We start from the raw sequence: 17,029 nt of genomic DNA, 5'->3' as shown, positions 1-17,029 counted from the left end.
TCTGTTACCACTTGTCTGGAGGTACTTGATTGTAAAAGCAAGATTGTGATCAGTACTAAGGTATGACTTGCAGTTACAGAGCCTGTATCGCACACTTGATGACTTAGTGAGGGAAGTAATCAAGTAGAATTTATTTAAATAAATGGAAAGAATTGTAAAGTAACGTGTAATGTATTTCTGAAAATGTAAATAATGTTTTGGATTGGCTACGTTTGAATAGTAATTTGTTCGGAGGCGCTAATTTGAACTGGTAACACTGAAACTGTTTATTATTGCCGTCAGTATACAATTAGATAAGACATATACCTACGAGTATATTCATAGAAATCTTAAAACGTTTATCTATAAATACAGAAATAAGTAAACTAAATAATGGAATTCAGGCAACATTCTCGTTTAATAAGTAATAATTAGATTTAATAGTTAATAATTAACTAATTTCGAAGTAAAATCTGGTATTGTAGGAGAACTAGTTCGATTAAATGACTGAGCTGAGCAAGTTGTAGTGGAATGAAATTATGTCAGCCATCTGTCCAGATGGTATTATAGAAGTTTGGTTGATAAAAATGAAAGGTTTGAATATCCGGTGAAATGGGAATACTCTATATTTATTTGGTGATTGTTCGTTTTGATTGACCAGTGCTTAACCCACAGCTGTAAGTGGTCAAGGTGCGATTGGAAAGTTCTTGTAGCTGATGAAGCAAGAAAGAGGAGATGGGATCGCAGTAATACCCTTAAATTACCTTTAAAGTAGTTACAGTGGCCGAACGTGGTGAGAATTACTTGTCGTAAATTCTAAAAGTTTAAAAGGATGACAGAAATGCCAAAGTTTCTCTTATTAACTAAAAATGCCAAAGAGTAACCAAAAAACGACTCATTCAGAAGAAAACTACACTTCCCACGAAATCGACACTTCCCGTATACAGTTGAGGATCAATAATTGTGTTGCACATACCATCAGGATGTAGGTGTTGGCGAGCTTTTGCAGATCTGAGCGTAGGTAGGTAGCTGAATACAAAATATAAACCCCAGTTCAGTGCTTGATTTATTCCTTTATTTAGGGGGTAACAATAACATTATCATTGCAATTATATATAAAAATAATTTAAGCAAATCTTGTGTAAACTTATTTGCTTTTTATTACTACTCCAAAGCATTTCAAACACAGACTGTTTGGATCATATTTAATCCTTAGAAACATTATAAATTTACAGAGAACCCTCTCGCTAAAATGTCCTGAAATCCAATCTTCCTGAAAAACAAGTTTCATTTAAAAAAAATAATTAAATAATGAGCTATTTTTGCTAATTCAAAAGAAGATTAGGAACACAAAATTTAGCTAGAATAAGAATTCAGAAATGGATGCAGTTCCATTTCCTGGGAAATAGTTGGACAGTACTTACTCCGGAAGCAATGGAACCCAGTCTATTTCTTATTATTTAATTCCAGGATGGTTTATGGAATTAAACAATGGATTTAAGGGATTTCTACTTGATAACTCAGTTAGTTTGAAATAAAGAAAATAGTTGCAAAAATAATGAATGATATTTAAAAGGAATTGAGCGAAGAACGCAGTTGTGCGAGTGGAATCGAATTAAAAACTTGTAAATAACCTAGAGTGTATTTAAATAATTTATTCTAATTTATTTTCCTCTATTTATAATTTTAATTCTTTATTAATAAAAATACACGGGATATAGAGTTTTAGTTAAGAACGTTTTCTAAGGCCTGACATGAATTTCGTATTAATTTATGATAAAATCTACTCGACAAAATGTGTATTTCCTCAATTATAAATTCAAATTATAATGGTTGAAAATAGTTTAGCCGATTGCCTCTGCTTGTCGCAACAACATATTGTAATTTACATTAAGTATTTACATATATCTTCGGATGATTCCTATGGAAATATCGATAGTTAGGTATTGCAAGACAAACTAATTATATTATTAATACTAGTATTTTCATTTAAGGCGTGTGACATCGCACTCTTTAAGGCTCGTCAAAAAACCCATGAACCTTCTTTAGTGGGTTCCGAGCTGTGTTTCCTCTTTTCAGTCAGTCAAGCCTTGTCTGTACCGATCAACTTCTCTGAGAACATTTAAAAATAAAACATTAAGTTCAGAGAGGGAAAAATGCGTATGCTTCCCAATTTGAAGTAATTTATCTATTCAGAACTGAAAATAAGATACTAGTTATTTAGCCAATTATTTAAGGATTATTGGCTATTAGACTTTCGACTTATGGAGTTCTGACAATGTTTAGGGATAAATTAAAAACTAAAATCATTCTGACAACTTATCAAAAATAGGGTTTAATTCAATAATAATATTTGCTCTTAGGTTTAAGTACCTTAAAAACTTTAGAACCATCAATTTTAATAATTAGAGAAAAGGGCGGCACATCTTTTGAATGTAAAAATTTTGTCAGGCCAAGAGGTGAAGTATTGGTTAATTTATTTAGGAATCATTCACAGAAAAAACAAGCAGATTTATAGTCAATATATTTCATAAAAACTAAAAAAATAATAATAACTTTCGTACAGTGGGGCAGCGTTTCGCGGTAACTTATAGCCGAGGCCATTTTTCAACAGAACTGTGAAGTTGCCCTTTGAGTTAAAAAAAGTAGCCCAGCCCTGGTGCAGTACATTATTTACAGCATGGCAACGATACATATTCATGCACATTAGCTCGCATGTTTTTCTATTGCCAAGTGTCCACTTATGTTTGAGTGGCATTTTGGCCATTTGAGTAGTTGGACAGATCACTTTCTCACTCACATTTTCACCTCCTTAAATAAAAATTAACAGCGATTTACTTAAGCGAGAGGAGGAAGTAGAATAAAAATATTTATTACAAAAGTAGGCAAACTGCAGAATAAAACTGTAATAATATCCAATAAAACAAAGTTGGTTAGTAAAGAGAAACAGAGGGAACTACGTGCACCCTGCCACAGGCTAAATCAAGGTTATGTTAAACTAAATTTAGTTAAACAACTAAAATAAGTTCAGTTTTCTATTCTCAGATATGTTGCTTAATATTGGATAGCAGAACTCGAGCTGATTTTAAGGGCGTGCAATTTGTGAGCCGTACCTACAGGTTCTGTATCTCCTGATTTTAAATAGATCTGTTCTGCATTGTGTTGAACAGTGAATGTTGTGCGGAACTCTCGTATAGTCACATTGCCAACACCCAAACAGTAAGTAAAGTAATGCCTACTTTTCCTTCAAATACCAAATAGATCTGCTTTCGTTTGAAAGGGAAGTGTAGATTCCTCGAAGAATTACCTTTATTTCATTCTTTTTCAACCTTTATATAGCCAACACTTTGCAATATAATTGGTAAGAGTTGATTGCCTTTTGTAGCTGTTGCAGCTAAGCTTATTATTCTGAGTGCTGAAGCTAATTCATCATTCCAACAAGTTCGAGCAATGATACTTATTCCCCACGTATAGTTTATATTGGAATCTACTTACCAAATGTTTAACGAGCAGATTTAATTGATTTGTCATAGCTTCCTTTATATTCATTAGATATTGGTCGACTAATAAGATAATTCTCCCAGTACGCCTTTGATGATTCTCGTCAAACGTCTAGTAGAGCTAGAATGAAAGGGAAAATTAGGAAAATACCTATTTTGATTAAGATGCCGAGCTGTTCATAGGCAACAGACTATCTCGCATTCAGCGACAAGAAGAGGAGAACAAATAGGCAAGTCTACCTGCGACTATCGCCACATATTGGAATGGGTCGAGCGGAACTGAAAGGTCCGGAAGTTTCGATGTATAGAGAGATGGTTGGGAGGCAGCACTCGGAAATATTCATAAATATTCTTCTTACTCTTACAAACAACAACAAAGTAAACAATAAATGTTATAATTATAAACAAAGTGAACACATTTTAAACATTTAACTTAACCTTAAAGGCATGAACATTTAGCACAGGACAAGATAGATATAAGGAGCGCGCAACAACTACTCCCTCTACCCCACTCTTCCAATGGTACCAACCAAGACTTGCTGAAATAAAATAATATTTTACTTTTTATAAACTTTACTGCCCCATATTGGATCAAATTACCTAATTGAATCAAATCCGACTGATATTTAAAAAAAAAGTGAGTTAATGTGGTCTATCTACTCTGACACAAGTTTGCTTCATGCAGCACAAACATTTGAGCGGTTAAGCCTTGTCTAGGTAAATTTTAAGTAGCTTTTTAATGAATTTCTGTTGGAGTCAACCATCTTAAGTTAACTTGGGAAACATTCATGAAAACTAAAAAGAAAACAGGAGAGCAAATGAAACGAACTATAAAAAAGAGACAGAAATAGAATTTAAATTAATAAAACCATGAAAAGAGAGGAAGAAGGCGCTATAAGTTTTGGGAGACTGAATAGTGACTTTTGTTTAAAGAGTCCAGGATGAATGTTTAATAACCGTCACAGTCAATATGAAATAGTACTTTCTCCTAGATTATTTTTTAATAACCCAGTACTTTTTTTTTTTACTTAAGCAGTGAAAGATTTTGTTTTATATTAATAAATTTTTATTGTGTTGGACTCGCCAATGTGAAGTGTAAAATTCTTCTTGGTGGATTTTATTTTGCACGTAACAGAACAAATATATGATGAAGAATTTATAAGAAATTTTATTTTAAAAGAATAACCATTTGGCTCAAATTTAAATTGATACATAATATAAGGTATATAATTATATGATCCAACTGATACAACCTAAATAATTCATCGTATTAGATTCGTATGAATTGTCATCTACTTCGTTTTCTTCCTCTGATAAAACTTTCTGTTCGTGATGTGAGTCTATGGCGTAGCCATGAATGGAACTGATTGACTCCACAAGAATATTTTAAAAGTTATCAAAATATCTGGAAGCTGAGATTTGTTTTTTCACTTGGTTTTCTCCCGATGATTTATATATTTGACCTACTTTGGGTAACTGGATGGAGAACTGCGCTGGTTGTTGGTTTGAAGTGGTTTTTCCAGTTGGGATCTAACGTTTTAATTTGATCAATCAGTTGAGTTACCTCAACCTCATTTTTACATTGCCTGCTTTTTAATTAGTAATGTTAATTTAATTCTGATCAGTGGAATTTTATTTCTTCTGCCAAATGAATTTAAGTTTGACGTTTGATAGATTATAATTCTAATTTTTCGGTTGCTTGTTCCGAGTGTACTCAGGGTTATCCCTGCAACTCAAACATCGCAACAGGGCTTTTTTTTTTTATTTTTTTTTATTATTTTAAACAATGAACCTTTCGGTTATTACGCACTTTTACCCTTTTCATCTTCATCCATCACTTCACTCAATACTCAGGGTATAGTTCCACTTTCAATCTTATATTTGATCAAATAGGTTAATCTGCTTCAAAAACTTAATCACCTGGTTTATTTGGGCGGGATCATTTCCAAGGGCCTCCGCAATGTTGTTATGAATTCTGCTACTCCGTCGAGCCCGTTCATAGGACGGACATTCAGCAATGATATGCTGCTCGAACAGACAGCTGTCACAGGCGTTGCATAACGGGGTAGAGTCGCCACACATCAGGTAACCATGCGTTAGCCGGGAATGGCCAGTTCGCAGCCGAGCCTCTACTATCAACTCCTCTCTTCTAATTGATCTGTATGCTGAGTCCCAGGCAAGGTTCCTTAATTACTCTTAGTTTGTGGTCTGTTATTGATGTCCTCTCGCGCTGCCAGCTACGCTTTACATGCTCTTTTGCCACACGACTTATATCGACTGGCATGTTCCTTTCTATGTTTGCTGTCATGATAGCCGGCCTCTTTTGCAGCTAAATCTGCGTCAATATTGCCTTGTATCCCTGAATGGCCAGGAATCCATAAAAAACACACTTTAATCTCTTCCATTAAAAAGTAATGTGTGTATATCTTGGATTATTGGGTGTCTGGAATAAATATATTGCAACTATAGTAAAGAACTTAAGAGTTGGAGCAAAATGCAATTTTACCCAAGTGCCATATAAATAGCGTAAAGTTCTGCAACATATACTCGTAACATATGCTGCTTGCCGATGGTAACCCAAACTTATAGTTTCTGTTTTGTATAACGACTGCAGCCTCACAGGGTCTTGTCTTGTGATTGTAATTATAACGTACAGAGAGCATGGTTGTCAACTTTAAAGCTATTTTTATATCTCCTTTCAATATTTGGATTATCCTCTCTACTGATCCCACTATGTTTGGCCACTTTGCTGAACGTTTTCAACCATCTTCTTAATCTCAAGAAACTTGGGTGTTCCAAGTGATGTTGAAAATAAAAATACTAATACAGAGGCAAATAAAAAACATCATCCTCCAGACGCTGTATTTTATTCTCCATACCTCACATTTAGAAAATGTTCTATAATTCTATAAAAATGTTAAACAATGATAACGGGTGGGAATAGATTCAAATTAAGAAAGCATTTGTTTCAGTGTAATATCTAATTTTTGTTACAATTACAGCAATATAAATTTGCTTCTTTATGTAAATCGAATTTCTTTTTCTTCGTCAGATTTGCTAAGCATACTTAAGTCTTCAATTCAATGCTTCTTCATTCCAATTAAACTAAAAAACTTATTTTCAGTTTATTAATTCATGATCAGCTGATTTGAACTTAAATTTAATCAGTTGCCAGATTGAGCGAAAGCATCAAATTCTTGAAATATAAAATGTTTTTACCTTGCGCCCAGGCAAGACATATAATTTGATTAAAATACGAGTAAACTGCAGCGAAGAGAAAAGTGAGATTCTCCAAGGTTTTATCATTTTGCTTAGGGACTTTGTTTTCTCATCTCCGACCTAAAGGGTATTACAAACAAACTTTTGTAACTTCTAAAGAAATATTTTATTTTATTCACATTCCTCATTTCTTATAACCTTCCTGTCTTTAAAAAAAGGAAAAAACACTAGAATTTCATGAAATAAATTTTAACTTCAAAACAGAAATTACTTAAGAAGAAAGCTTATCAGTATTTCAATGCCCCTTGGTGAGCAAAGCGTAAATAGTCCCTGCATTGTCTTAAATAAAGGAGGAAGGGGCGGGTGTTGGTCTAGTGGATGAGAATTTAAATTTCTACTTTTGAATGATTTAACAGTAACAGTGTGTAACTGATTTGGTCATTCATTTGCAGTGTATTTCAAAACAGTTGAGATAAGAAGGAAATAGTACCGGCAGGATAAGCAGTTCAGAAGAGAGTGTCAGAGCGAATGCAGTGTGATGTATCGATAGTTCTAAGGCGATCCGAAGTCGATCAGGCTATAAAGCAGGAGTTATAGGGTGCAAGGGAAAGGGATGGAGACACCAAAATCTATAATATTAGAATACGCATTCTCAGATCACGCATTCTGAGAATGCGACTTCAAGTTGGATATTTCCAACAATTACTTACCTTAAATAAATAAATAAATAAAATATACACTGCCGCAACAAATTAACTTATGGCGCAGAAATCTGCCTTGCTGGAATAATTTAGTTACAAGCTGAATTCACCAAATGACTTCCAAGTTTAGAGTTGGCTTATTAAGCGCAGAACGATCTCTGAAAGAAGAAAGTTTTTATTCAGAACTGTCGCGTTCAACTCTTGTCTGGAACTCAATTAGTGGAAAAACACGTTGACAGAATTTCCTAAAGAAGTTGGTAGAGTTTTATGTTCGGCATTTATTTATTGTAACTATGTATTTAATCAGGAATCTATGTTTAAGTAAAACTTGTAATTTATGTATTTCTTTTGAAACAGCCCAGATCTAATAGTTTACAATAACCGTGAAAGCATTAATACAAAAGTTAAATGAATTTTTCTCATCGTGTTATAAAATCTCTTGACCTCATCTACGTAGTAAGAGGCAGTGTTGCCAAGTTGTTCAAATTTTCAAAATTATAATTTACTAGAAATACTTCGACTTCCGCCAAAATACGGAATATCCGACGTGAATACTCCTCACCCGACTTTATCTGACCGCGGGTTATCTGATAGACTATTCTACGTACTGACGAGTTTGCATTAAGTTGGCTTTAACATTGTTCGTGTTCTGAATAAAGTAATAAAGCGTGACCTTACAGAATAAATTGATTTTTTGGGGGGCTGAAAATGGTTCTAACAATTTTCATTTAACTTGGGTGTATTGAATATTGATTAAAACTGTCCGTCCGATAGGGCAGTTGTATAAGGGTGACCGTCAAAAAGTGCACAAAAAGTAAAATACGTGGAAAAACACCAAACTTTGATAATTGTTTTCCGTTTTTCTTTAAAAGATAAAATTTCCAAATTTTCTTTGAAATATAGGAAATATCCTCGTGAGTTTTTTTTTTTTGCAACAGCATAGATTAATTAGATTCCAAGAGAACAAGTTGCTCAAAATGAGCAAAAGCGACATTTTCAAGAAATTGATCTTGTTCTTGTTACATTTTTTGTAAAGAACGTAGCGCCTAAACGCGTGAACCGATTTTCCTAAATGAGATATCATTCGATTCGGAATTTCATGTAGATGTGCCTTTTGGGGGTCTCGTCGCTGTACATTGAATAGGAGGGAGTTAACCCCATGATTGTAAGGCCTTCTCTAAAATTATTATTACCAATTCAATTGGTGGTAAGCAGAAAAAATGAAATCGATCGTCATTTTCAGAAAAAGAAAAACTACCCAAAACCTCAGTTTACGCCTGCCCTTAATGGCAACGTAGTTCCTTAAATTGTTAATAAAGTAGAGATTCCTAAGTTATGATCGGAAGAGAAAAACTCCTGTTTTGTACGCGTTCAGGACTCGTTCTTTTGGGCCATTTTGATGGTTGAGGATAATAACGCAGAGGAGTTTTTCTTCTAAAATGAAAACTTTAGGATTCACCGGAGGTTCTATGTCCAAATTTTAACATTTCCGATTTAAAGTTAATATTGAGTGTTTTAATATAATCCTCTCAATTATTTGCCTTCCAGTATTTGTTTTGTCCTGCAAATTAGTATGTTACCAGCAGATTCGGCGGTTTACTTCGTACAGAGTTATTCAACATGTCCTTTAATTAAACTCCAAACTTGTGAGGGCTTATCGATCGTCTGCTCTATGTCAGAGCCGTATTGCCTACCTAATTAATTCCGATAAGTGGCGAGCGCCAGCCGTACATTACTCTTTAGGTTTTATCAGGTCACTAAATAAAAAAACATGGTTCTCAACGCTGACCCAAACTGCGCCGCACAGGTCTGCTGACCCAAGCTGCGCTGCCTTTTCAGTTATACGTAAAATATATCCTTGCTGACAAAGTTGAAATGATGTGACATTATTTATTCAATCAAAAGTACTGACTAACTTTTTTACCCTAAATCTTAATTGACAGCGAAGAGTGGCCGCCGCTGTTGGTCCCAAGGGTTTTAAAGTTTCAAATAATAATTCTAACCAACCCGATATCCAGTCGAAGCACTGATTATACGGTTCGAACCCATCTTTCGGTTTATTGTTATCAATATGAAATTCAAAATTTTTTAAATGCTCAGTCCTCCGGAAGCGCAACTGTAAAGTTTTCCAATTTTCTGCAGTTTTCTGGGCAAAAGTATTTCATTTGAATTTGGTCGTACGATAGGCCTATCGCTTTGGTTTCTTAGGGAAGTCAGAAAATCTGATGTCTCGTTTTCTACAATATTTTTATTATTGAAAACGTTCAAAATATTGAAATTACTTTTTTAGGGCAAATTCTAAGCTTTGCACCAGATTTTTATACATACCATTTCTTAGGCAGGAAGTAGCTGCTCCCTTCCTGTGCCAAAGTTTCTCCGTTCGTTTCCGTGACTTTGGCCAAGTCTGGAAGAAGTAGCATGGTCTAGTATTCGGAATTAGGTCTCTAGTCTGCGTTGCTTGCTATCCAAATGTGTACAAATGTTGGGTGGGAGTTGTGATCCAGCACTGTGCGACCCAGTCGTGAAGTCCTGTTCGCAGTTCCGAGGGGCATCCCTCCATTTAACGATAGATTTGCCGCAACAGGTGGGAATAAAGCTCTCCTAGGGGCAGGACTAGAAGGAGTAAACTCCTTAACTCACACTCCTTAACACACCCAACATTCCTAATTTTTATAAGTTTCCCAAAGATTTGCTTCTGGCCTTCGTTACACTCTTGATCAAACCATGGCCTTCTCTAGCTAGACACAGGCTCACTATTCTATTCTACATTCTATATTTACTACAGAAATCCACTTCTCATTACCGTAATACCATTACCAGAACTCAACAAGCAACATGGCTCGTTTTGATAACCTTTTTAATTTTGTTTCAACCATTTCAGTTTTAGAAAAAGGGGCAGGGTTACATGTTGTCCAACACCAGTTGGACTTATCCAATAATTCTTGTCACCTACTGTATCCTATGTATTTATACTGCTGAATTTTTTTTTTAAATAAAAGGAATGTTATATGTATAAAAAAAAGTAAATAAAAAAATTTTAAATTAAACTGTAGAGTAGAAAAAAGAACATGAAAAATCAAATAGGAATCAGCTGTGTGTATTGGCTCTTCCAGTTATGAGAACTACTGAAATTGATATCAACTAAACACTATTTTTCAAAGATGTAGTGAAACTTGTTACTATGGAATATGTACCAATTTATAAAATTTAATAGGTTATGTTGTTGGATAAATTGTGTAAAACCTAATTACATCATTGGATTGAATTAAATAGTGTGGAATTCTCGCATGTATTAGTACGGATCAAGAGGTTATGGTTTTCATTTTGTTTGCCAGGTGTCTGAGAGCGCTTGTGTTCAGCTGCATGGCGGGAACTCTTGTGCATTATGTACCATTGTGCAGTGTTCGCACTATAACCTCAAACAACGGTTACAACCAACATTACTAATAAATTACTGAGTACAAACAAACTTTACTCAAATCAAGACTAAAACAATAACCCTTTTCCACATATTCGCCAATATTACTTACGTTGCAAACGATACTTTCGAACTATGTAAACCTTTTCGGACCAACCACAAACTGGGAAGCAGGATGCTCGCAAATACTGAAAGAAACAACCCTTAGGTCAACAGCGGTAATTACTAACTAGTTTGTCCAGACCATGATAGTACCTACATTGACCAGAGTGGGAGAAAGATCAAAAACATATGCAAAGAACAAAATTCGTTGACTCTACGCAAACCAACATTGTCAGTCACCTGTCGTACATTACCAACTATGTAAATATGCTGTTACACGCAGGAAGGAAAGGAAGACGTATGTTCATCTTAAGAACAATAGAAATATACAAACAGAAAGCTATTTACCCACACATTATGAACAACCAAATTAACTTTAACTCTGACATACACTTTACAAGTAATTCCGTACCAAACTCACAGATATAGCTGAGTAAATTTCACAGAAAAACATGAATATACCAGCATGTTCCATGTTTTTTACTGTTTAATATGGACAATATGTAAAACTTCTATTAATTATATCTTTGTACGAAATAACTTAGTTAATTTAATAACACCTGACAGAAGCAACTCAACTCCACTGTCATGTATTTAAACTTGAAACAGTGTAATTATACAAAGAATAAAGCACATACTTAATGGTATGGAATTATTAATAAGAAGCGACTCAAGGGCTTGCTAAAAGCGGTTCGCTAAGGAGTTCGCCGGTTCTCCTCCTCGTCAAAGAGAACAAAGCGGACAAATGTGTGTGCTGCGGGTAATGTAAATCTTTCAGAACTTAATATCACTTTACGTGCATACTCAGTAGTAGCGTAAAGGAATTAATTTTATTATTCTATTATTTTAATGTTCATACCTTTATGAATTAATCGTCATTAATAAGAGAGAGTTATCTGTAAATTTTTATTTAAATTCGAAAATTTTTACGACTTAAACATCAAACATTGCTCACGCTAGTTGACCAAAGCAACAAGGATCTGTGCTAATCAGTGACAGGTGGAGCGACTGTGGCGCGGGCTGGAGGAGCGAGATGGAAGAGGGGAGGTTATGTTTTAATACTTACTTATGTGTAACGTAGTGTAATATTATAAATAAATTGTGCTCTTTGTTTATTATCAAGTTTAGATTATTATATAACCTGTAGTACAAATTACATGGTGCAGAAACCCGGGATTATATTAAAAGTGAAAGTTATAAATCATTAAAGTGTAAATATTTAGCAAATAATGACTGACGATACTGCGGTCAATCTTAGGCCTCCTCCGTCTTTAATATTTGGTGAGTAGATACAAGATACTGCTCGTTCTTGGAAACAATGGCTTCGAGCTTTTGAATGGTATGCGGAGGCAACAAACTTAAATACGAAGAAGCCAGGGAAACAAGTACTTGTAAAATTTGTATTGTTAATAGAGACAGCAACCCTCTGTAAATGATAAAGACTGTAACTGATGATAAAGTAAACTAATGTTGCATTGCAGTTCAGCCTAAAGAAAACATTCTGCTGAGCCAAATGTCAGCGGACACGGGGAATGTGTGTTGAAGAAATAACTGGACCTAGTCGCAAGTGTTTTTGGAATAGAGCGCGTATGTCTGAATTTCAACAGCTGTAACAAACGATAAAGACCCTAACGGGTCTATAATCTTGTATTCTAATGGCTAGTGTGTAATGAATCAAGGACAAAACAGAAGTCATCCTGTAGGGTGTCAGGATTCGTGAAAACATGTTTCGTTTTGTCGTGGTGAATTTGTGCAATATATAGTAAACATCCGATGGAGGAAATTCGTTTTAACAGGTTACATTCCTGTCGTTAGTAGGTTAATTCTGAGGTTCCAAGTTGCTCGTTGCAAATTTAATGTTTACTGAAATGCTCACCGACATGAACTTGCTTATGCTGGAGTAACTGCTGTTCGGCTGAACTCAGTACTCCTTGGAGCACATTGCACATTCTCTTCGAATGGAGAATTTAGGTTGACTATTTCTAGGATCTTTTTAATTTTGGCTGAACAGATGGCGAACCAGCAGAAAAGCTAGCCTGTTAGAAAGGACTACAAAGTTCAATACAAGAGCTAATCCAAAGGGGATTAGTCTCCCTCAATCTCATCCAGGTTACTCTTAAAGCAAAGGAAGGTTATTGTGTACTTGGGCTTCCTACACTTGTTCACACAGACCAATTGAGGCAGAGCCCCTTACACATAAATTATGTAATGTTTAATTTGTAAACATTCTCTATCGAATAGATTGTGTAAAGCTGGCTTGATTACCATTTACAAAGCTCTGGATACATAGAACGTAAAAAAAAAAAAAAACCTTCGGGTTTTTTTGTAACGCCATCATTATATTTTATGTATTTTCATAGTATATAATAAATGAATGGAACAAAATATTTTCAATTTAAATTTTGAATTTTTAATTTTCAATTTTCCTGCTAGAGTCAGTAATCCTAGTATTGCCTTAGGCACAAATTTTCCTGCTAGAGTTGAAATACAAGTTTTGTTTTCTTTCTGAAACCAACCTCTAGCTCAAAACAGATTAAAAAAATGGCAGCTTTAATATTTATTGCAGTTTGTAGCACATAAATGATTCTTGGCTCTCTCATTGCTGCCATACTTCCTTCTGATTCTCAGCTCGGAAGAAAAGTTCTTGACGAAGCTGTTAATTGCATCTATAGAAGTTCAAGAAGGAGGATGGACGATCATTCCTCGCCTTCTCTAGTAACCCTTCTAGGTGTCAGGAACACCTCTATTCCGGAGTAGGCAAGTTCTCATTGATCACGTATCACACAAACAGCCGAACATTGCACTCTTTCTGGGGCACTCTTGTTACTAGTTGTTACATCCGTACGTAGTTCTTGCTTGGTCAGTGAAGATGGTACCTTTTTTTTTTCTCTAGCCAAGCTTTTTGAAGAATTTTGAAGTTCTCGTCTTAAGACATCCGGAACTTCCATTCAAACATTTTTATGCTGAGTGAACCTCAAAACATATATTTTGGGTTATAATTGGATCAAGAAAGTTTGTCGCGTTCGAGACACTTGATCTTTAAATTCTTCATCATGATAAATCTAATTAATTGATTCAACATTCAAGCTGATCCAATATTAAACATTCATAATTACTACCAGTGTCAAGTTGATTCCATTTAGTTATTCACAAACTACGAAATATTAAGTAAGCTTTCTTGACTTATTCCTTGCTTTGTGGTGGAAGTTAAGCTTTACTCACTGGTGATCGGAAGTTACTTTAGACCCTTGGGGTAGTTGCGGAGCGGTTGCAAACTTTATAATGAGAACTCGCTCTTCTTATGTGTGCCACATTAGAGACTTCACTACACCTAGTACCAAAGATTACTTTAACTAAAACTTAATTCGTTTCAAGTTACTAAATAAAATAATAAAACATAAGCCTAAGTGAACACACGATTTACTCATTTTCTTTAAAACTTCACTTTCCATAAAGAGGTTTCAGTATTATGAAGATTCATGGCAATAAAACGGTATTTATTAGGGCAGCGGATGTGTTGGCTTGCCCAGAATCTCTTTAAATCGTCTGTTCGTAGTAAATATACTAAGACTGATTTATTTTAGTGTGTGTGTACGAACTTTAAAGAAAGATAGACGTTTTCAAGAAAATTTCCTTCAAATACTGAAAAGCAATGTTCAGTAATCTGCTCTTTGATTCATTGATCTTTTATTTTTCCAAATTTTTGTTCACAAGCTAGAACAATAACGTACTGGATTGGTTTGAACTGTGCTTAGTTTTCTTTATATAGCTTTTTACAGTAGATGGATTTGACATGTTAAAATGGGTAAATGGTTTTAGATGATTTATCGCCAACCTATCCTCACTTCTCTTCTAGATGATACACGTGAATGACAGCTAAAGATTGTAACTAAAGAGAAAAACGGAGAAAGGAACACATTACGGCAGTAGTCGTTCGGCGATTTAAGTTGTGTGAGATAGTTGAAACCGTCAGCAAATCAGAAGAAAGATTACAGTAGATTTTACTTGAAGAGTTAGGATGAGAAACTCTACGGCAAAAGGAAATTGCACAAATTAAAGGTTGACCCCCCCCAGAAAAATGAGAAAACTAATTTCTAACCGGGCCTTTAAAAAAAAAAACTAATCCAATTACGTCGATTTGCAACTGTGAATGAGACTTAGAACTTTCTGTGGGAACAGCAATCAAAGCAACAGGTGGAAGTCATTGGCTCTGCACAAAAATGTTAAGTCCAAGTATTCTGTTAGAAAGATGATTCTGATTTCAGAGATGCAAAGGGAGTTTTTTTTTTTAATGATTTCTTGCAAAGAGTAAAACAACACTCTTAATCCTAAGCAAGTCATCTGGAGAAACTGAATAAAAATTTTGGGTGAGGCGGCCCCGGTAAGCAAAAGGATGAAAGCATCTTTCATCAGCGTTAATTCACTGGCCTAGATGGTGAAACTATGAGCTGAATTAAGGGTTGTTGGAGGCAGTACAGGGAATGGAAGTACTCTCTATCGTCATAGGCTCCTACACCGGATATGCAGCCGTAGACGAGTCTGTGGTCCTACTTCCTGAATCGCACTCGGAACTGTAATCTATTCATTAGGAAACAAAGTGCTTTCAACTAAAAGAGGATTACCTAAAAAAAAATAAAAATAAATTCATTTTTGTTCTTGAAAAAGAGCTTTTTCTCTTTCCTTCTTAATTGGGTAGTCCTAGAGGGTTTGCGATCGCTATCTTTCAGTCCAGTTTCCCACCAGAACTCTCTTCTCTCTCTGCAGCTCCTCACACTTCTTTCAGGACTGCCTTTGTTGAGGTTTTCCACCGATCGCTAGAGTTCTTTTAGTTGCAGCGAAGATTGAGGTCGCTGTTGATTGGATAAAAAACATTTCCCGTAACAGTTAGCATTTTGCGCCATCTTTCTTTTTCCGAGCATTTATTGATTTGGAACACACAAAGATGCAAAAAAAACTTTTCCAATAAAGGTTTAAAGACAAACTTAAAGAAGTAAGTTTTGTGGTCAAATCAGTTTATTAGAAATCAGTTTTCCGACTACCAATACCCCCTTCCCCCCTTCCGCTTTTCTTCTTTTCATAATTTCTTCTTGATTCTATTCTGTAATCTATATTTATCTTCACCTTTTGTAAATATACGAGGCATCCCCTACAAACTTTCTTATTATTGTGCTGCGTTTATTAATATTTTTAGAAACTTTAGGCTTAATTAAGCCACAGTTATAATTAAAAAGTATCAGCCAAAGTTGATTCTTATTTCGAGCTTTGCTAGAGGATGAATACTTGATCATTTCTCCCATTTAATTTCGAACGATGTGCACGAATCACATCTACTACTAGAAAAGAAAAACCTTGTCTCTCCATCCACACTGCCTGTCTGCAGTAAAGTTCAAAATAAGAAGCTTTCTTTCTGGGGCAATCACGCCAGGCGAGTTGCGGGGGCATTTTCAAACAGCTCAGATGTCATCATCAATTTCTAAAGCATTAGAAGTGCTTTAATTACAGAAATATCCCAAGATAGATATCCGTTGCCAAGCTGCAAATTCGCGGGTAACTTTACAGAAAATCTTTAGCGAAGAGATTTCTATAGCATTTCCGGTTAATCTGTTAGAAGGAAGTAGCTGCTCTTTCCGTGGTTAAATTTCTTCCACCATATTGCTAAATGTTTTTAGAATATGACGAAGACATGCTTGTTAACTAAGTAGCGTTGGGAAGCCTCTTGAGTATTGATTAAGCATTGGCAGTGGCGATTTCCATGACTCTGACGCCAAAAAGAGATTTTTTTTTCCTTAAATTATCTGGTCATTTCTTATTGAGGTAGTTGCAGCCTAGACTGGGACTGCAGTGGAGTGTACAAGAACCTTGAATAAATGCATGCAATGATCCTGAATTCTTGGTTGCCTGAAAGTTGACGGTTCTAAATGGGTACATGGATATTATGTACAGGAGCGAAATCTTCAATCTATCTCTGTATTACATCTTACTCCGATATTCTACTTATTCTGCAGAAGAGATTTCACTCACTGTACTGGAGATATTAACTAACCAAGACTATTCAAGGATTTTGTTATCAAAGTTTTCATTATAATATCTTTTTGATAATTAGAACAACA

The 17,029-nt window shown here is 35.1% G+C and overlaps 1 protein-coding gene and 1 long non-coding RNA gene across 3 annotated transcripts in view; one reads left to right on the top strand and one right to left on the bottom strand.

Annotated features, from left to right (window-relative positions):
* The window catches only part of Pdfr (Pigment-dispersing factor receptor), a 221,274-nt gene that overhangs the window by 37,554 nt on the left and 166,691 nt on the right, over positions 1-17,029 (top strand). The gene's annotated exons all lie outside the window — the stretch shown is intronic.
* Positions 586-4,020, bottom strand: LOC141448547 (uncharacterized). The gene is made up of 3 exons (XR_012455129.1): positions 3,720-4,020; positions 3,475-3,600; positions 586-1,252 (listed from the first exon to the last, which is right to left on the bottom strand). It is a non-coding gene; the product is annotated as an uncharacterized lncRNA (long non-coding RNA).

This window comes from Rhodnius prolixus, unplaced genomic scaffold (genome assembly GCF_049639745.1).
Source record: "Rhodnius prolixus isolate KJV_2025 unplaced genomic scaffold, Rpr scaffold_2, whole genome shotgun sequence".
NCBI lineage: Eukaryota > Metazoa > Arthropoda > Insecta > Hemiptera > Reduviidae > Rhodnius > Rhodnius prolixus.
This window is presented reverse-complemented; position numbering and strand designations above follow the sequence as displayed.